The sequence below is a fragment of the Rattus norvegicus genome, chromosome 4, assembly GCF_021556685.1.
Source record: "Rattus norvegicus strain SHRSP/BbbUtx chromosome 4, alternate assembly SHRSP_T2T, whole genome shotgun sequence".
NCBI lineage: Eukaryota > Metazoa > Chordata > Mammalia > Rodentia > Muridae > Rattus > Rattus norvegicus.
Window position 1 is genome coordinate 80175028 of NC_141537.1, and position 22078 is coordinate 80197105.

General features: G+C 38.9%; 1 protein-coding gene across 14 annotated transcripts in view; it reads left to right on the plus strand.

Moving 5' to 3' along the window:
• The window catches only part of Pals2 (protein associated with LIN7 2, MAGUK p55 family member), an 84854-nt gene that overhangs the window by 7378 nt on the left and 55398 nt on the right, over nucleotides 1-22078 (plus strand). For 6 of the 14 annotated variants that reach the window (XM_087658058.1, XM_087658067.1, XM_087658060.1 and 3 more), the window contains exon 2: nucleotides 1053-1189. The gene's annotated coding sequence lies outside the window, so the exon portion shown is untranslated. 14 annotated transcript variants of the gene reach the window in all.

The following is a 22078-nucleotide window of genomic DNA, read 5'->3' on the forward strand; positions in this document are numbered from 1 at the left end:
TTTGAGGCTTCTAAGCTATATAAAACAGTTAGTCCAGCCACGGCTATTTAGTGGGGTGAGTGTGTGTGTGTGTGTGTGTGTGTGTGTGTGTGTGTGTGTGTGTATTTTCGTTGATTCACCAGTAACTTAACTAATAAGTAACTGTTGGTACTTAAAACAGATTGTGAATGCACTGATTTTAGGAATGTGTCTTTTCCAGGAGTTCTGGCTCCTCAGTCCTGTGGTACTTTATCACTGAGAAGTTGGCTTGGTAGTGGAGGTGATCCTGAGGTGGTGACTCTACAGCTATTTGCCTGACTTGCCCACCCTTGATTGTAGTAGTTAATCTTGTTTTGTTTGGTCCTTTAGTGTCTTTGGGTCTTTCCAAGCCATTGAACTTGTTACCTGTTGTACCATAGTCTGTATCAAATACAATAGGATATACATAAAGTAGTGTGTCTGAGATCTGATTTTCAGATACCACCTATTTTCATAGCTTCTGACCAAGTGAGATAACTATGACCGATACCATACTTTAGAAAATTCTTGGATGTTTCAGGAAATTTTGTTTAATCTTGTCTTAGTTGACTTTGTATGGCTATAATAAACAATATGATCAAAAGCAATTTGGGAAGGAAAGTGTTCGTTTTAGGCTTATAGTTTATATTCCATCTTCAAACATAGTCCCACAGGAGCCGGAAGCAGAGACCAGAGGAGAGCTGCTGACACAGCATGTTCCCTTTGGCTTGCTCAACTGTGTTCTTAGACTGGACCTCTCTGCCTAGAGACGGGTGGGCCAGGCCTTCCTACATCAATTAATTATTAAGAAAAGACACACAGCCAGGGCCACAGTGCAATCTAATCTATTCTTCAGTTGTGGTGCCTTCTACATAGGTGACTTTAAGTTTGTGTCAAGTTGACAACTGACTCTAAAATTTTTAACTTTTAAATTTAAAATTAATAAAAATATTATTTAAAATATTATTTTTCCTTCTTTCTTTTCCCATATTCTTTCTCAACATGATAAGGGAGTTTGTCTGGGCAGCAGCCTCAGCTTTTCTGCTCTTTTACAGTGTTCACATTACGAAGCTCTAATTAGTGAGTTTGCTGTGAGGACCTTTCAAAGGCTTGTTTGGAGAAAGGATCTTCCTCTGTAACCCCACACTGGTGTTGACTTTGTGATCGTCCTTCCTCAGCACTTTGATTATAGGTATGCACTACCATTCTGGCTATGATTTTAATTGGTCAATATAAGTAAACTATACCATTTTAGGTGTTCAGTAAATATAATTCAGGAACTTCTTTCTTACTGTATAGTACGGTGTGCACAGAATCTATACCTGATAGATTTTAGTTAAGTTCCCTTTGCTTGATTCATAGTTTTTTTTCTTCCTACCGTATAGATTTAAGTAAATACTTTAAAAGTAATTTTTATTTTAAATTATGATCTGTTGACTAGTTACTGTCTATTTTCACCTGACTCTTCAGTGTGTTTACAAAGATCAGTCAAATATTGACTGAGAAAGTGGAATAGGTGAGCTGAGTTCCTTCCAACCTGAAGGTTTTGTAACACTGACACAGTCTCCATTTTCCCTTGTACTTTTCTGCTAAAAGTCTGTAGAGTATAAGCAGTATTTAATGAGGTGGCATCTTGTTTTGAATAAAGATAAACACACACACACACACACACACACACACTTCTAATAGATCCTTAGTAGTTCATTATCATACAATAGGTACCATTTCAAAGGAGCGTGGTCATCTTCAAATAAATTTATTATGTAATAAATACATCTTCAAATGTATTTATTATAATGTCCACATATTATTTTGTGGACATTTCAACTTTTTTTTTTAAAAGGAAAGTTGTTCATCTTTTAATATTTTAGCTGGCATTTTGGTCTAAGGATCTTAGGGTAATTGAGTAAAATTTAAAACATCGAATACTGTTTTGGAAGTAAATAATCATCCTTACTTTTATACTAATATATTTAAGTAGTTTTTATTTTCTTTTTAAAACCAGTACTTTTTTTGGAATGAGAACAAAAGAAAAAAAATTAAACCATTTAAGATGGTTAAACTTTTTGGGGCAACCTAGTTTTAGCACACCTTCACAGATTGTCAGCTTTGAGTTCTTGAAAATTTCAAAGCAGATTCTTTTTTTTTTTTTTTTTTTAATGATGGGATTTGACTTTGTAGGGTAAACAAGGTTGAGACTAAAGTTGTGAATGAACTCATGAAAGTCCTTAGGACATTTTAATGGTCTCCCAATGAGAGTATTAATAGAACATATTTTCAACAGTTTATGCTACTTAATTTGGAAAGTCAAGATAATATACAATTAATTGTTTAAGCACTTAGCTACTGTTTACTTGAGAGAAACTTTTGAGTTATGTGGAAATTTTCTTATTTTCTCTTAAAAGTTACTGACTCAGCCTACTGTCTTGCAGATAGAACAACTGGAATGTTTGGGGGAGGGGGAGCGGGAGCTCATAACAACCTTTTCTGTTGTTCAGCTTGCTGTAGCCAAGTTGGCATTCATGCTGTGCTCCACACACGCACAGCCCCATGCCCGTGTCAGTAAGAAGACAGCAGCAAACCTCTTGCTCAGCTCTCCTTCCTTCCTTCCTTCTCATCTTCTGCTGTCGCCTTTGCTTCTGTTATCTCCTAAGATGTGCACTCCAGTGTTTTCTATTCCCACTCTGTTTTTGTTTCTTTTATCTAAATCTGCACCTCCCTTTCATACATGTTTCGATTTATAGAGTCGATTTATACTGTTACTTTTCAGTAGAAATTTTCACTGAAAATAAATCTGAATATGAATATTCTGGAAACTTCAAATATATATGATACAAGATTCCATTATATAGTTTGACGAAATTTTGTTCAGCCAAGCATTGTTCCATGAACAATGTTTGCTTATAATTTCTAAAATATATATATTAGGGAAATTTAGCAAATAAGTAGCATTGTTACCAGGAATGATACGGTAAGTTGTAAGATGATTCAGGGGACAGTATGGTTGTAAGATGATTCGGGGACAGTATGCTTGTAAGATGATTCGGGGACAATATTGTTGTTTTTCTGTCAATTTGACAGAAGAGGGAACCTAACTTGCAAGGCTGCTTCTATCAGTTGGCCTGTAGTCAAGTCCGTGAGGCATTTTCTTGATTAGTGATCGATGTGGGAGGGCCCAGCCCACGGGAGCGGAAAGAGGTGCTGCTCCTGGGCACATAGATCTGTGTGGATTGTAGGAGGGGTAACCTGAGCAAGCCATGGAGAGCAAGCAAGCTATCATCATTCCTCCACAGCCTCTGCTTCATTTCCTGCTGTTAGTTCTTCCTCAACTTCCCTTGGTGATAGCTTATGACCTGGAAGTTGTAAAATGAAATAAATCCTTCTTCCTCAAGTTAATTTTGACCAGTTTTTTTTATCACTACAGCAGAAAGTCAATCTAGAACAGCCAGCTCGTAAAAACGCCTTCCTCTAAGCTGGACGATCCCTGGGACCCACAAGGTGGAAGGAAAGAACTGATTCTGATAAGTTGTCTTCTGATGTCCATGTATCCAGCCCTAGTAAATTAAATTTTAATTATTTAAAAATAAGGTTTAAAAAAAGAAAATTTACCTATGGGTAGAAACTTGCTCTCTTTTTGGTTGCATTAATTTTGAGCTAAATTTGAAGACTATAAAACTGATTGCAACCAATTAGGAGGTGGTCATAAATTGGTTAGAAATTGACAACTGAGGGGAAAGGCCTTGCATGGCCTGGGTAATAGAGTGAACTTAGAAATGAGGTGTGCAGTTGTGCAGATAGGATGAAAAGATCAGGGAGATTAGAACAGCTCCTCTGTATGTTAAAGAAGGGATTGGGTTGCATAGAGGAAAGGCTAGGTTATCAGAAGAGAAATGTAAACATTCCCAAAGACAGAAGCACAGAGGTCTTCTCTAGTAGCAGACCATTCAACTGTTTCCAAGTGAATTGTGTGATAGCCTTGCTGCAGTCAGAAGGAGGCTTCTAGTTGCAGGTTAAAGGTGAACTGAAGAGGCTAAAGGCAGCGGTGTCAGAGTCGAGGGAAGGAATAAGTTTAGGAGTGCTGTGAACCCACCATAACAACCAAACGGCTTAGGGTACACTGTTGAACTTTTCAAGGATTCCTATGCCGTCTGTCTGTCTGTCTTTGAGTTTTCAGGTTTGAGATCTCCCCAAGAACTTGTCTATCTCCTCAGATAAGCCCTGGTCTTGTTTTTAAAGTTACTTTAGGTTGTGTGTAAGATTTCATTTATCTCTGCATGACACGCTGCTAATCTCAATGAAAGGACAGAATTGTGATATGTGAGCTGTCATATAAGGTATAGAAGATCTACAACAATTAGAAAATTAATGTACCAAGCTGATCTTGTTGAATTATAATCCTCGCTCTTAGGAAGGAGAAGCAGGAGGATTGCAGGTTTTAAGCTGTCCTGGGCTAGATAGAGAATTCCAGGGTAGCCTGTGCTACAGAAAGAGGCCCTATTTCAGTCTCTTTGTCTTTCCCCCGAATGCCACCAAAATAAAATATTAATGGTAGTAATGATAATATTGATCACAGAATATTAAAAACAAGATTTAAAAGCCATAGAAATGACGTGTATTCCAGTATTTGATATTAGTGGGTTTTTAACAATAATCAGCAGTCTTCCCCTCTGACATCTTTTTCTTGATTGTGTAGAAGAACAGCAAATGTATTTTAATGCCTGTTAGCTCAGTGTGTGTTTGCATTCCTGCCCCTGGGACTGGGCCAGCTGGCATGTGGACATAAGGCTTGTTTATGTAATAATGCACATATTTTACTTTTCCTCTTTCAAGGAAAGACCTCACTTTTAATGTTAATGACTCCATGATAATCAGAGACAGCACGAGTCTAAGAGGTGAAGTTGTGGCAAAATGGTAAATGCTGGGTCCTTCAGGACAGCCCTTAAGGCTGTGGGAAAGAACTCTAAAAACATGGGGTCAAAATATATAATTTCTCAACTATGTAAAATATAAGGATGCAATTATGAGGGACTTCACAAATCTAAAGGAACAAAAGCAGCTCTACTGTGAGCCAATTTGTCAGAAAGATACTAAGGAGATACAGAGATTTAAGCAGTGGTGATCACAGGAGATCCCACCCAGCTAAGTTTTTTTGTTTATGCTTACAAAGGCATACAGACAGATAGATTCCTGAGTTCTGGATCAGCCTGGGACAGAGCAAGGTTGGGTCCAGGTGTGGTAGAAAAATTGTAATTTCAGAATGGGGGTCCCATCCAGCTAGTTTATGAACCTCTGTGCTTAACAGAGACAGGCAGATCTCTGAATTCTTTTGCAGTGTTAAAAGAAAATGTGTGCTTGCTGTTTCCTAAGAATTAAGAGTCTGAGGTCATGGGATCCTGATTCATAGGATTATCAAAAGGAAACCTGAAGTAAATGACTGGATTGATATGTAAAATAAAAGACTGGACTTATGATCAGCAAGAGCTGAGTTATACAGAGACTTATTTAGAATAGCAAGAACTGCTTGGAGAATTGTTCGAGCAGAGAATAGCATGAAAAAGCTGTCTAGAGAGAGAGCAGCTTGGTGATCTCCAGAGAAAGCAGAACAGAGATGGAGAGCTGTCTCCAGCAGAATGTAGGTCATCAGCTTAGACTCAAGATTTGACCTAAAGTCATTTGTTCCCAAACACTCCTTCAGAACCACTTTCCAAGCCTCCCAAGGCTGGTCCTTGCAAGTGTGTATGCAGAATTTGTTGTTCAGACACATTCGTACTCAAGTTAAGTGTTTTCTTTCAATAGCCATTTCCTGTCTGCTGCTTATATGCATTGATTATATCTTTATTTTCCATTTTCATCCAGGCAAGTTTGGCCTTCTCTCAAATCTATTCCATGTGATTCCTTGTAAGCCTGTCAGTAACTGAGACCTTTGTTAATTTATTCAGTGCTATTCCTCAGACCGTTCAGCACTTTGTACTGCAAACTCTGGTGGTTATTGTTTGACTCCTAACACTTCTGGAGGGCTTTCTTAAGCTGCGAGGAACATTGAAGTGACAGCTGCTGCTTCAAAAGGGCAGCATCTCTACTTTACCACACAAGCACACCTGAGCACTTGTAAACCTGTTTTAATGCTTGAGATATTTTAGCTAAAATATTTGAAGACACTGCTCTTAGGAGCCCAATAATTTTCAGGATGATCTATTGTGTTGCACTGACCCTGGTGCTTTGAACAACCCAACATATTTTGAAGAAGGGATTTAACTAGTCCTAGACTCATTACTTATTTATTTATTTGGATTTTTGAGACAGATTCTTACTTTGTGGTTCTGGCTTGCTGGGAACTCACCATGTAGATAAGACTGGCCTTGAATTCACAGAGACTTGCCTGCCTCTGCCTCCTGAGTGCAGAGATAAAAGGTACCAAACCCAAACACATTACTTATTTACAAAACATTTACTTTAAATGAAAATTTGAAAGAAATTGTTACATTAAGTGGTGGGTTTGAATGAGAATGGTCCCATAGGTTTATATATTTGGATGGCTTAATGACCATGGAAAGGGACTGTTTGAGAAGGATTAGGATATGGCCTTATTAGAGTAGATATGACCTCGTTGGGGGAGGTGGGGGATCCATCTCTAGAGGTGGGCTTTGAGGTTTAATAAGCCCATGCTGGACACCCAGTCTGTCTTTCCCTGCCTGCTTCCTGCAGGGTGTAAAGATTAGGGTGTGAAACTTAGCTCAGCTCAGCTATTTCTCCAGTTATAAGTCTGCCTTCCACAAGGTCCCACCATGATGGTTATGGATCAATCCTCTGAACTGTAAGCATGCCCCCAATTAAATGTTTTTTCTGTAAGTTGCCTTGGTCATGGTGTCTCTTTAAAGTAATAGAGCAGTTAACTAAGACACATGCTAAACAAAATGACAGTTTTAATCCCAGTATTCCAGAGGCAGAGGCAGGTGGACATTGAAGCCAGCAGGAGTTACATAAAAATAAAATAAAGTTTCTCTCCCTAGTCTTTTTGCATAATCGTTGTTACAGTTTCAGAATTGGTACACTCTGATGTTTCCCAGCAGTCAGTGACTAGACTAACAGTTTTGGCCAGATCCTTGGTGCAGCATCACCCTTAATGCTACATTGGTCCTTGGTATGACATAATGCTTCAGCACATTTCCAAGTGCCCTCTCAGTTGAGGAGTGGCACTGTTACGTTTAAAAATAAACCGTATGCCTTAGAAAGCATGCGTGTTTTCAACTTTACACAGCAGCTATTGACTGACTGTCCTATAAAGAAAAACCAGTTTATTTACACATTCTCAAGGGAGGCCCAGAGAAGATCTTGGGACAAGCTTGTGTGCACCGCTGAGGTCTGCAGTGCAAGATTGCTCAGCGTTGCCTGCTTCATCCTCAGCGGCCTTCCTCTCTATTGTATTTCAGCTACTCCTCTTTTTCCTTGAGTGTTTATGCATTTTGAACTGTGTGCTCTTGCTTGGCTGGGTTTTTATTCAAGGTAATTCCGTGCAGCCTAATTAGGGGTACATCCCTCCAGATGTTTACTAAGGCTTTTACTGTAACTGTTCTGCTCAGTTTCCGAACCAGGTGGTATGTGTGAACTTTGAATCCTTTAGTGGAGACCGTGAGTAAATCCCTACAAGGAAGAATAGGGCTGAACCACAGACAGAAATTGGATTTTGTACTCGATGGTGATCAGAGGCCTTCGCAGGAGATGAGTGTATTTGTGTTCAGGAGAGCTCCTTTGAAGGGCGATAACAGAGACTGTCTTACTCATTTTAAGGTTAGTAATAACACAGTATTGCAGACTGGATAAAATAAGGAAAAGAGGTTATTTGGCTCATAGTTTTGGAAGCCTTTATGGCCACGTCTGCGGGTGGCCTTCATGTTGGTAGGGGTCAGGAAACATGTCTATCCTTTTTTTTCCCCGACTTTTTCTAAGATTTTCATCCTAATACACCCCAAAGCCCTAGCCTATCTATGCTGTAGTCAGGTTACATTTTCTCCTCTTATCTCTCAATAGAGATTAAGCACCAATATGAGTTTCAGGTGAGAGAAACCATACTCATCCCATAGCAAGATGTGGTAGTTACTGTTAATTATCACTTGACAGGACCTAGAGTCACCTGAGAGACCTCTGAGGATGCATGCTTGTGGGTATTTTGTTTTCATTAGTTGAAGTGGGAGGGCCTGCTCACTGAGTGGCACCATTCCCTGACTGGAATCTTACACTCTGTAAGCAGGGAAGGGAGCTTAGTAACCCCGAAGCTCCATGTGCATTCATCGTTTCTTCCTCCTTGGCCTCCCGCCTTGGTAGACTGTGCTCTTGAACTCTGAGTCAGAGCAAACCTCCTGTGAGTTGCTTTTGTCAGGGTATGTTATCACAGCAACACAAAAATAAATAAGACGCAGGATAGGCGAAGTAAATTGGCTTTTGATTTTGATATGAGAGGTAATAAGTTATAAACTAAAGTAGTTTATATGAGATATTGAAATGGGGTGTGATTGAGAAATATGCAGAATTCTGAATTTCGAAGATCTTTGTGGTGGAGAACATAAGAGAGTCTGACTAGTTCCACTTGCTAGCATTAAGTAAGAGGGAATACGGGGAGAGAGGTGGCACAGAGCGGGTTTAGGTGTTACCATGGTGAGGTTTGCAAACTTAGTGCCCTTGGTACCTTTGATGGGAAATACCAAGTGCAAAGCCTAGAAGATACAGCTTTCAGAGACATTAGACACTGAGAAGTACCTGAGGGCCAGTTGTGAATCAAGGCAGTGTCTTGAGTGCCAGAGGGAACAGGGCCATGAGTGAGAGACTCTGAGCTGACGTAGACATGAGCAAAGGTAGGTCTGGGTGAGTGTGGTGATGAGAAGGACAGGTTGGGTACTCTTAGGGTAGAGGGAGCATTTGGGTTTATTTCCTGAGGAGGTGACAAGTACACTAAGTAACTGAAGAAAATAAAGATTTATGGGATTGCTAGGCAGTAGGTGGTGGTGTGCACCATTAATTCTCGGGTTCGAGGTAGAGCCAGGGGGGTCTTTGTGAATTCGAGGCCAGTTTGGTCTGCAGAGCAAATTGCAAGACAGTCAATGCTGCACAAAGAACCCCTGTGTTAAGAAAGACAGAAAGAAAAGGGAAAGGAAGGAAGGAAGGAAGGAAAAAGGGACTCTAGGAGGTTATTTCAGATGGGATAGTAGGAAGTGGGAAAGATGGTAAGTAAGTGAAAGACACAAAATGGATGGGGCACATTTATAGACGAGGAGGTTAGCGGACAAGGGGCCAGGAGCTATAGGAAATGAACTTCAAGAGAGAACTCAAGAGAGAGGTTCAAGCAGGTGCTGTGGCAGGCTGCGTGTGGGCCAGAGTGTGGTGTGTCTGTAGGTGGGCAGTTTTAGTAAAGAGTAGTAGGAATGACAGTTCTAGCTACGCTGTAGAGAACATTGTTGATAACTAAATTGAAATTGGGATCTTTGTCAGGTGATCACTGCAGCACAGTTGGTTGGTAGTGGCTCTAAAGTCAGTGCCACATAAGTGGACGAGTGGGACGGCAGTCATTGTTATTTTGACTGAATTGAACTGGATAATGTAACTCGGGTAAAGCACTTGGCTAGTATGTGCCAGACTGTGAGTTTGCTCTTCATTACTGCAAAACAAAGTTGTCACAGGATCTCCATGAAGTCGACTTATTTTTCTATGTAAATGTAAACTGTATGCTGTTTGGAAACAGTCTACTGATAAGACTCATGAGTCAGTTTGGAGACACACATTTTAAGTGATTCAAATGTTTAGATTTAATAAAGTGTGACATTGATCCTGCAGCCATGTTTAATTTTTTATTGCTCATTAGATTTATAAAAATACTTTCAGACAGGATTGATTTAATAGTAATACTTTATATTTTCTTATTCTAAGTTTTGATGTTTTCTTAGAACTCAGATCAAATCTTTATCAAAGGAGATTGACTGCATTAGGAACAGCGATGGTTGGTCGAGCTCTGTTTTGTTTGTTTTGCTTTAATGTAGCTTTGTTTAACTTTCTTTCCGAGAACTATATTTCACATGGGTCAGCGTAAAATGATACTTCTGAACGTACAGTGGACATGGGCAACATGGAGGAAGGATCATAGCCTAGTAGATCAGTAGAGGCATTTTAGAAAGAGGAAAAATGAGTGTTATGATCTATTTATTTTCCCTGTGTGCATGGATGTTTTGCTTGCATGAATATCTGTGCTCATGGAGGCCATGTCAGATCCTCTGGGACTGGAGTTAGAGACAGTTGTGACCAGCCAGGTGAGTGCTGAGAATTGAGCCAGGGTCCTCTAGAAGAGCAGATCATCATAACCATTGAGCCATCTCTCTAGCCCAAGAGTCAAGTTATAAAGAGAATGGACAGATAGTAACACCATAATAAACATGAAATGTTGGCTCCAAAGTAGGAGGACTCAGCTTGATAAGGTGGGTAAGTAGTTTTAAAAATGATAAATTAAAAACAGTCTTTGTGACTCCCAGGTGGAATACATTAAGAGGCAGTCGGAGAGCTCCATCCTGTAACTGGGGCTTGGAAGTCATCAGATTGATGCTACTTGAAGCCCCAGAAGTAAATAAGGTTTCTTGAGAAGAACGAAATTGTTAGGGATACTGGCAGCAGTGTCTTCATTAGGTTTCTACTACTGTGATAAAATATCATGACCACAAGTAACTTCGGGAGGGAAGGGTTTTTCTGGCATATAGGTTACAATCTATGATCAGGGGAAGCCAGTGCTTCTGAGGCTTTTTATTGTTTTGTTCATCCTAGCCTGTTCATCCTGTGTGCTCAGGCCCACCTGCCCAGGAATGGCACTGCACACAAATGGCACTACCATATCAATTACCAGTCACAAAAATGCCCCACAGGCTTGTCAAGAGGCTGATCTTACAGATGCATTTTCTCAGTCGAGGTTCCCTCTTGCCAGATATGTCTAGGGTGTGTCAAGTTGACAAGCACAGCACAGGCAGTGATAGCCTGTGCTTTCAATAGAGTGTTTGATTAGGTTGTTCCTGGTGTCGTTGAAGAAATTTGAGGAGAGGAGTAGCAGTGGAGAACTGAAGAGACAACTGATGAACCCAGTGCAGGCTCATTCATCTCTAGAGGCTGCAGCAAGCTGGAGCAAGGTGGTGAAGAATATTTAAAAGGAAATGAGATTCAAATTAGAAAATTTAAAAAGTAATTATTTGTAGCTGAGGAAGATGCTAGTTTTGCGTGTAGAAGTAAGTATAAAACAAAGAGGAAATACTGGAGTAATACCTGAGAAGTAAGCGATCCCATAGTGGGCCGGTGGGTATGATCACTGCACAGAAAGCAGCCTTGTGAAGTGAGAAGGGCGTACTTTCTTGTATTTGAGGAAAATAGATAAGAGTACTGAAGCACTACACTCCATAGGTGGAGATAAATGTCAGGGAAACAGAGTTAGCCTCTTTCCCTTCACCTTTTTCTTTTCACACTTTAAATCTTTTACAATAGGAATGTGAAATTGAGCAGCAACAGTTACAATCTACAGAGTAGATTGAAAATATGGAAAAATTTGTGCATCAGAATAGCAAGGAAGACAGTTAAAGGGAGGGAAGGCTGCTGGAAGAAGAGGGGAGCAAGACTATTGCCTCATGATTTGGTCATGATACTGGATGTGTGCATGCAGGCTATTGGCATGTCACCTACTCAGTGTAAGCCGCTGTTTTATAAGCCCATGTTTGTGGAGGAAGCTTTGTTAAAACAGAATGCCCACTTTGGAATAAAACTTGTGAAGCATCTGCAGTATTTGAAAAACTATAAGTTTTTAAAATTTATGAAAGTCGCAAATTATATTTTTACTTTATGTTGTCCTAAGTATTTTTGAAAGGATGACCCCCCCCCCATACAGTTCGTTACTTCTAGAAATGAGGGTCAGCAAGGACATGCAGTTGACTGCATAGGGAAATGTGCAACAGGAAAGGAAATATTCTACAGTTGAGTTGTTAGTGCGCTCTCTTGCTGCTTTGGACAGATTATAAATTGCTTAAGTTCTTAGAACTAAAGACTCTTTCAGGTAAATGTGATATTAAAATTTAAAAGAATCTGTTTATTTTGAATCTCATATAATCTGAGTTTTTGTCAACATAAGAACTCTGACTCCTTACATTTCCAAACCTTGTTAAATATTTAATGAAGCTATTATATATGAGATTTGACCTGGAGACAAGAATAAATGTTTGTTTGTTTGTTTTAATATTTCGCTGTTGTGATGTTCATGTAAGGATTCTCTGCATTCTGGCCATAGTTCTTACTGAGCATTTGTGCTCAGCAGAGGTGGTTAAGTAGCATGGGAACTTTGGGGAAAATCCTTTGTTTCCTGGTGTTTAATAGAGTACTTCATAGTTTACTCTTTTGCAATGCTGTTTTTAGGGAGTGGTATAAGCAAAAGTGAGCAACAGTCTGAACATTGAGGCCAGAGTAAGATGTTCTTAAGTTTATGGGCTGATTCTGCTATCTTATAAAATCTGTCATTTTAGTATAGCATAATATCATACCCAACTCTGAATTGCATTTGACTGTGGGCCAGTGATTTCTGAGATACAGTTCCTTATTTGATGATATTGCTAGTGTGTCAGTTAAAGTAAATGATTTAGATTGACACTAGATAAATGTGGCTGTAAGCACAAATAGTTTTATGAGGGCTTAAGTGAAAAAAGTGGAGTGAAAATTTTCTACTTGTGTTACATTTTATGTTTACAAATGTTGAGAATGGTTGTATCTTTTAAAAGTTGGAAATATTCTTTATGGCATGGGCTATAAAAATATTTTGTATGTTACATTTTAGTTGAATGTTTACCAAAATATACTTCATGCTGTAAACCTAAAGACTAATTTAATGAAATAGGAAATAAAGATAACTTCGTCTTTTGGTTTTCTTTAAAAAAAAGAAAAGTTGCTTTTTGTCGTCATTATTGTTTCAGTGTTGGGATGTAACCAAGGCCCCCAGGCCTGCTAAATAAGCCTCTGCCTCTAGGCTCCACCATAAGATCAACGTTTTAGTTCCAGAAGTGGATTGTAAACTGGTTGTTGTTTACACATTAGACAACTGCACTTGGTTTGTTATTGTTGTTGTTGTTTTTAGCGTTTAACTTAAAACTGTTAATACACATGTAAATCGTGTATTACATGATTTACTTTATTTTTGCTGAGTTTGAACTTTTCTTTTTAAAGCAGAGTCTTTTGGGTTTTATTTCTATATCAGGTAAATGGAGTGTTTTACATTACTGATGCCTGGCTCTTTAAAAACTCTATAATCATTATGCCAGATGACAGCTTTGCCCTTTTCCATTCTGCCCTTCATCATTTTTTATACCCAATATACACTTCCACCCTAGTAGCATCACTACATTGGGACTTTTGCTCAGATTGATAGTTATTGGCATATGTCACACACTAAAAAATATATATATACATACATACATACATATTAGTATATATATTAGTATATATATTGATAAACTGTATTCATAAACTATAGTTAGCATTTTCCTTTCCTGTGTTTTCATTTTCTTGGCATTAATAATTACTTGTTTAGTTTTCCAAATACACTACTTAACTACTGTTCAACATTGAAATCCTTGCTAATTTTCTCCATCAACTTTTAAGGTACTTATTTAAACATGCCAACTTTATTTTCTTAAAGATGTCCCTCCTGAGCCTATTACTTGGCCAGTACATACTTAAGTCCTCTGGCCTGGTTGTCCCTTCTTGGACTTTATTATTTATTACCCTTACTTTCTGGGCTGAGCTTTTAGGGCCTGGATTACATATCTTTCTCTTGTTCTTTGTTTCATGCTCAGAGTGCCAGTATGGCTTTTTTAATCTCAGGAAACACTTGGGGTAGGTTGAATTTGTGAAACTTTATATCAGCAAGTCATAGAATTATATAACTGCCTTACATTTGATAAGGCATGAATTTTCAGCTGTAAATTTTTAAAGGGATCATTCTTCATCTCCTGTCTTTAGATGTGGTCGCTTGGCATGTACTTCTCTTCTCCCTCTCTGTTTTGTCCCAGTGCCCAGGAATCTCACAAGTATATTAGTTTGAGTCTGTTTTGCTAGATGCTGCTCAGCGTTACATTTTTTTCAGCAACTTCACAGTTCTCAGTTCTAGAAAATGCCCAAGCTCCCATGTTTCCTCTACCCATTTTGTGTTTTCTCTTTCTCTCTAGAATTCCATCTTCTTTAGATGCCCATGAGTCAGGTCCCCAGGTTTCTATTTGTCTATCACTGTGCTTTTCTACCTAGTGCAGTGCATGAATTTTATTGAATTTTAAGCTAGGACAAAATTAGATACAATTTGTCCAATTCAAGCACAACAAAATTGAGGCATTCCTACTGGAAAACTCTTATTATACTTTGGGTAAAGGAATCTTTGAAGAGTTCCCTCTAGCTTCTTGCAAATGCTGATACTATTGTGAATTCAGATTAATCCCAAAGAGACAATGTATTCTAGCTTTGATGTGTTGGTTATCCAATAATGTGTTTTCAAGTAGAGCTTCTAGCTAGTAATAAAAAAGAGAAATAATGCATAGTAAGTACTAATAATCTTTCATGGCATCATGCATCTATTCACTAATAACTGGTTGATCATCTGTGCTATATAAGATACTTTATGATTACCTGTAAGAGTGTGAACTCTTGTCCTTTGGGAGATGTAACGGGAAGGAGGGAAACAGAATCTTCAGGAAACCGATACAGTAGTGCCCCTTATCCATCTGGTTTCATGTTGAGCCCCTCGCAGGTGCCCAGACCTCAAGTACTAGAACACTTTGTGTACCGTTTTTTTTTTTTTAAAGTCTATATGTACAAATTTAATGCCTTTGCATTATCATGCATTGTAATTGTTACTTTTGTAATTACTTTCAGAAAATTATTACATATTCCTTCCCCCCGTCCCCCTTTGTGGCTCTTCGTTCTCACCATAGATCTTACCACCTTGTCACCGAATGTTTTGCTTTTGGAAAATGATCACTTTCTCATGTGAGATACTTCATAGCTTCTCTTTAGTACTTCTATCATTTTTCCTGCCATTTGGGACCATTATTACATTAAAGAAGGATTGAACACATACATATTTAGCCTGACAATGTGTGTGTGTGTGTGTGTGTGCGTGTGCGCGCGTGTGCGTGCGTTCACTTGTGCACATGCGTGTGTGTCCTGTATTCATCTGAGAAGTATATATAGTTGGATACAGTGAAAAAATACTTTGAGTCTCTGATAGAACTGAACAGAATGGTGCAAGAATTCAGTACTCAAGGCAAACATTGTCAGTTTTACTTTGAAGGCAGTTTTTTCCCTGAGGATTTTCCATTTGGTATCTTCAGCATGGTTGATTATAGCAAACTAAAACCATGACTAAAGAGGAGTGCTGTACTAAGGGAAGGAAAACCATTCTTTTTGTCTATTCAGGTATTTTTATTTGAAACAGTTGGGGAAATAGGAAATCTATTTCAGTATTTGGATTCAGTTTGGATCGTGGTTTCATTTAGTAATCAGGACTCTGCAGCTCAAATGTTGAAGTCCTGACCCAAACATGGTATTTTGAGGAAATCAGCCCTGTGGGTATGGAGCTTCATGAATAGGATTAATGCCTTTGTAAAGGTGACCCAAGAGAGCCCTCCGCCTCATTGTATACTATGAAAGCAGTGAGAAGTCAGCAGACTTCAAAAAATGCCTCCACTAAACCACTCTGGAACCCTTGTGTCATCATCATTCCACCCCCTAACTGTAGGAAACAAAAGGCTATGGTGTTATTAGCAGTTGTATATTCTGTGGTTTCAGTTACTTGGGATCAACTGCCATCTAAAAATAATAGCATAGTCGGATGACAGGTGACATTTTATTGTTATGGTTGTTGTGTTATTAATCGCTCTCAATCTGTTCCTGTGCCTAATGTTTACACTTCATCATAGATGTATATTTGTAGAACTTACAGATCTCAGTACTGTCTGGTTTTGAGCATATGCTAGGCATCTTATAATGTACACTCCATGGAGAAGGAGCTCCTGTACTTTGTTATAGCAGTTTAAGCTGGGGAAACAATTATTGTAGATTTTTTGAGTTATGTGATATACAGCTCCCTGTAAGTTGGGGTAGCTTAATGCATGCTAGGAAGGGGGTTATGAGGAACACAGAATTGCTGGAAAATACAGAGAAAACCTATTGCTTTGTTAGCTTAAGGTTGGTTAGAGATATTTATTTTGTGAACAGAAATTTAACTGATAAATCCTAGAGAGTTGAGGTATGCTTTTTGCACAGGGAGACCCAAGAGGATTTGGCAGAAGTGAAAGCTAAGGGACATGGGTTTCCAAAGCTACCGGCACAGAGACAGTCTCAAGGTGTGAGAGTATAACCTTTGTCCACATCATTAGCTGATCATTAAGTTGCAAAGACCTCTGCATAGTCCCAAGGGAGCCTAAACTAGACTGAGACATGTCCTGCTAGTCTCCTTCCAATTGAAAGGTTTAGATTTTGCAGGGGAAGACAAGATTACTGGATAGATACACTAAATCCCAGCTGCTGCAATATATTAAGGGTTCGGTGCTCTTGCAGAACTGCCATGGTTAGTGCAAACAGACAATAACCTAGAATAATCTAAGTTATATCCATAAAACAGCCAATAGAAATTAACTAGACATGCTGTTAGGTCTGACAGGAGCACTAAACTGGCTGTTTTAATATACCGAAAGACTCAACAAAGAGAGGCTAGAAGAACCAGATGTGAAGTTTAGATTGGAAAAGTACTGTATGTGAAATGGCAGGTGCACTGACTAGGTTCATAGTCAGTGTGAGGAGACAGAATAAGTAGGAAGATCAATAAAATGCCCTTATCCCTGTAGAGAGGAAAGAGCGGCTAAGAGGGAGAGCTTCAGAAGCCTGTGGTGCAGTGTGTTAACATTCCAGTTTGACATGGGATAGAAATTCCAATGAAAGGGCCAGAAAGAGGATCTGAGGAGGTGGAGCATTAGTGTTTTGGTTAAGGAACTCACAGAAGGTTCCTGTAAAATAAACAGAGCACAGTGGACCCTGTCTTTCCCATAGTGAGCAGCCTATAAAACCAGGACAGAATCCATGGCACAGCTGCTCGCAGACTGACAGATAACTAGGAAGGATAGGCACTAAATCAGTGCTGGCTTGAGCTGTTCACTTTTGTGTGGAGATGGGGTTAATATTTCTTCCCCTGAACTCAGAACAGCTCAAGACAAAGCCAGGTAATCAACATTGGAATGCCTGAAGAAAATGCTTAAGCTCTGACTTGAAAAACAGTGATTGATAGGATTTTAATCAGAACTGTCCCTCACAGGCCCTGTGTTGAAGCAGTGGTCTTCCTCGGGTGGCACTGTTCTGGGAGGTGCTGGATTTTTTAGGAGGTAGGGTGTGGTTGGAGGATATAGGTCATTGGAGGACATGTCTTTGAAGGTTGTGTCTGCTCTTCAATCTTTTGAGTGTCTCCTTATTCTTTCTGCCATGAGACATACACGCTTACTTTAAGGCCAAAGTAATGAAGCCAACAAACTAACAGAACCCTCTGAAACTGTGTAACACCAAATCAGTAATTCCTTTCAGGACTGTTCTGTCCCTTATTTATTTAGTCACAGCTAAATTTCCCAAGGTCACTTTAACAGGAAACTAGTACCAGGGAAGTTGTCGGTGTCACTGTGTAATGTCTTATTCCTTTAGAGCTGTTTTATGGGAGAAAGTCAGAATTTAGAGGCAGCCTATAATGCCATAATCTGAACATAGTGGGCAATTCTGGGTAGAGCTCAGAAGCAGAGTGCAGATAAAAATACAGATAAGAAAGGCTGCCTCACAAGATTACAGTAATGGGAGCACTACCAAGAAGTGGGCTAGAACCCATTCATATTACTTGCTGAAACAAATACTTTGTATTTCATCCATGTCCTAAGACTTTGATTGAAGTAGGATTTAAAAGTGATAGACTAATTAAAATTTGGAGGAAATTTCAGGACAAAGTAGTAGTAGTCTGGTCTGTTGTGTGTTGATTTCTGACTTCTTTGGCTGACCTTAACAGTGAGAATTGAAGCAGGAAACACAGCTCAAAGATCAGAAAAACTTTCAGGTTTGTCAGAAAAGCCATTGTAAAGTTTCCTCTGAGGAAGTCATCATTTCTTAAGCAACTAGCTTAAAAGGAAGTTAAACAGTTGAACAATGTGTGAAAAAAAAGCCTTGTGACCTCTCAGGAATTGGCCAGATCCTATCCCTTGGACAATTAGGGTGTGAAGGTTTCAAACTCATTTAAAAAGTTGATGGAAGGCTTTTGTGCGTCTGGCTGCCCAGGCATTGCAAACCTGTCCAGAGGCACCCAGCTACTGTGCAGGCTGCAGCAGACCTTGGCATTGTTCATGTGGTGCTGGTTTACGCCGTGTAGACAGAAAGAGTTATTGGATGCTTCCATCCAGACTTCAAAGGAAGACCTGGGGGGTAGGACACTGTGGTAAAGTGGAATCCTATAGGAAGCCCAGAGAGGGCTATGTGAAGTTGTGGAGATATGTTTAAGCTGCAATGGAGTTCTCAAGAGGTTTTAGATGTGAAACATGGAACTTCTGGCAAAGCCTTGGATAACAAGTGGCACCAACCAGAAGAGAGGCAGTGTGGACCATAAGCTAGTAAAGCCATAGAGGCTAGGCCTCTCACATTACTTAGAACTCATGTGTAATGCTGGACATAGATCCCAGGAAGTGTCTGCCTGCTGACTTTAGTCTTGGGTCTGATCATTCCCAGTCTCCATTTTTGTAATGGGAGCTCACAGTTCTGAGTTTGTCTTGATCAAGAGACATTGCACAAGCATCTTAATATTGTTTGAATTGTCAAGACTTTGAGGGACTCTTGGTGATGAACTAAATGCATTTTGCATTATGAGATGAAAAGCCAAGAATACAATGCTGTGACTTGAATATGAAGTGTCTTCCTTAGGCTCATGTTTTTGAAAGCTTGCTCCTCTAATAGTAGTGGTATATAAAAATTTAGTATAAATTTTAGGAGGTTGGACTTAGTTAGAGGAAGTAGGTCACTGGAGGCCTGCTTTTGAAGGTGGTACCTGGTCTTGAGTCCTTCAGTCTCTTATTTTCTGTCCATCATGAAGACAGGAGATAGATAGATAGCTCTTCTGCCACATGCAACCAACGGCACTCAGACTATGAATAAACTTAACCCTTCCCTTTAAACTATTTTCCCCAGAGATTTTGGTCATAGCTTTGCAAAGCAACTAAATGGCTTTTATTCTAATCCTCAGTAGCAGTGCAAGGCTCTCTCCATGTATCCTTCTTTCCCTGCTTCTATCCCTCCCATCTTTCTTTCCTCTCCCACTTTTTCACATTCTCACCCCCCTCTGCTCCACCACCTTTTGGTGATGGCTTGTTCTCCAGTCCTCAGGAAACCCTTGGCAATGGTGTTGACATGACTATACAATTCCTAAAGCTTAAACTTCACAGGAAAGAAAGATCTTTCCTCCTTATTTGGAGAAACTCTCCCCAAGAGGACTGTCTCACTGCTTGAACATTAGTCTGGTTGTAGGAAATATATGTCACAGCGGAATGAATAAAGCTCTACCTATTTGCTTGAGGTTTAGAAAGGGAAATCTGGAAGGAATCCTTTAAAGTCGATCACACACATACTTTATAAGATGCAGTGCACTGAAATACTGGTGGGTCACTACTCAAGTCCTGTACTGGCCAGTGGGTAGCAGATTTGTTGTCTAGATCTGAATGGTATTATGAACATTTTGAAGAACTTAGTAATGTCTATGATGCTAAGCATAGCAGTGTTACTTTCATTATTTACTTGGCAGACATACAGTTTACATTCACAGCAGAAGTATAAAACAAACATGAAAAGTTACAAAAATGAGAGAAGAGTCAGGGAAAAATAAGAGCTTGTTGTATAGATAGGTGTTAATGGTTGTTATTTAAAGGTCCTGGTAACAAACACAGTAAATAGTTTAAAGAAGGAAAAGTAAGGGCATGTGTAGAAACTCCTTAATACAACCGCTTTAACAAACAAGCAGGAATAGATCTCAGAAGGAACTATAATAAATATCACAATACACAACAACAATAATTATAGATCTGGATGGGATTAGTAATTTTTTAAAAGAAATATTTTCAATCTATCAAATAAGAACAAAAATGTTACTACATAAATTATGTTGTATGTAACAGAGCTTATTTAAAACAATTACCTGGGACAGTTAAAGATAAAGAGCTACCAAAGGAAACAGGCAAGTGGAGGCAAAGGGCAGGGATAAGACACTGATGCTTGGCAAAGTAAAACATGGCGTTCCTAAGCATCAGGCATGAAAGAGGAGGTGCTGGGTGTGGTGCACATGCTGTGATCCCCGCACTCAGACAGACACTGAGGAACCAAGTGTTGAAGACCATCCTTGGGTAGATAGCAATTTTCAGGTTACAACTGTTTAAAACAAAGACACCTCCCCAAACCCATTCCCCACCCAAAGAAAGAGAAAATGAAAAGTGACATCTTTTTATGCCAGGTAACATACTACCGATGTACCAAGTGACATATAAAACAATTACAGGAGAGACAAGGAAATGACATCAAATGTACAGTAATAGCAAGTGAATAAACCCTTTAATAAACCATGTGGGATACAAGGTAGATCAGCTAGGCAGAGAGGGGCTAGAAGATCTAAACTTAATCACTAGATAGATCTTATTAGATATATGGTGGCTTTTGACTCCTTATAGTTAGTGATTATTCATTGTTGAGTGCTGGAATATATCAGAATTTTAAAGTAAGCAAACTTGTAAATAGTGCAGAGCAGTGGAAGCTTATGTACACTGGGGAAAGAGATGTAAGGGTCAGGCAGGAAGCGTTATCAAGGGGTCATCTTGTTCTATCTAAAAGATGAATATTTTCACTCTCTTAATTCTATAGTCTATCAAAGTATATACTTTGTATATGTAGTACACCTAAAATTTAGAGAACTTTACAAGATAAATGACTGCAAAAGCTTATTGTAAGTTGGTATTATTTTTTGAAAGTACTAGTTTATAACCATACTGATAAAAATAGTCTCTGATATAGAAATCCCATGTCCAGAAATTTTACTTATAGAATATTCATAAAACCATATAACAATCATAACAGCAGAAATAGTTGGAAACAATGTAAATGATTCATAGAAATTGGTTAAATAGTATGTTAGACAGTCTTCATATTAAAGTATTTCTTCATGCACGCAGGAATCGTCAGCAGCTCTATGAAAAGGAAGTATGGGGCTGATGAGGTGTCTATTGTATCAGAGAACCAGTTGCTCTTGCAGAGGAACGAGTTCCCAGCACCTACATGGCGGCTTAGAATTATCCATAACTCTCAATTCCAAGGATCCAGTGCTGCCTTCTGACCTCAGCAGGCACCAGGCACCTACGTGGTGCACAATTATCCACATGGGAAGACATTTATACATACACAATACATAAATCTTTAAAAAATGAAGTATATGTGTTCTACTTAAGACCTGTGGGAAGTATACAGTGATGCTGTACCTCAAGCACATATGGTGCACACACAGAAGCATAGATGCTGTGGTAGTAGATTGACTTTGTGTTCTTAGAGAGAGGTGCCTGAAAGGGAGTATCCGTCCGCAATTTCAAATGGCCACAGCTGCCTTTTATTGCTTGCTGCTGGCAAAACTTACTTGAACTGACATGAGGATTTTTTGTTTGTTTTTGTTTTTTAATAATCTTTATCCACTTAATTGTGAATATTCTTAATTTTTGCTAGTTAATTTAATGTACTACCATGTTTTCTTATATAAAGATTAATTAATGATTGACCATACCTACAAGAAAAAACTATTACTGAATTAAACATGTTGGTAAATCTGACTAAAATAGTTAAATGATGAAAATTAGAGATGGCGATATCTAAAGGTTTCCAAACTCAGTTGATATGCAAGATTTTATTTATAGAAGAAAAATAATTTTATGCTAATATAATTTTTAAAATTCCCTAAATGGACACAAAGTTATTAAGCTGTTAGAAG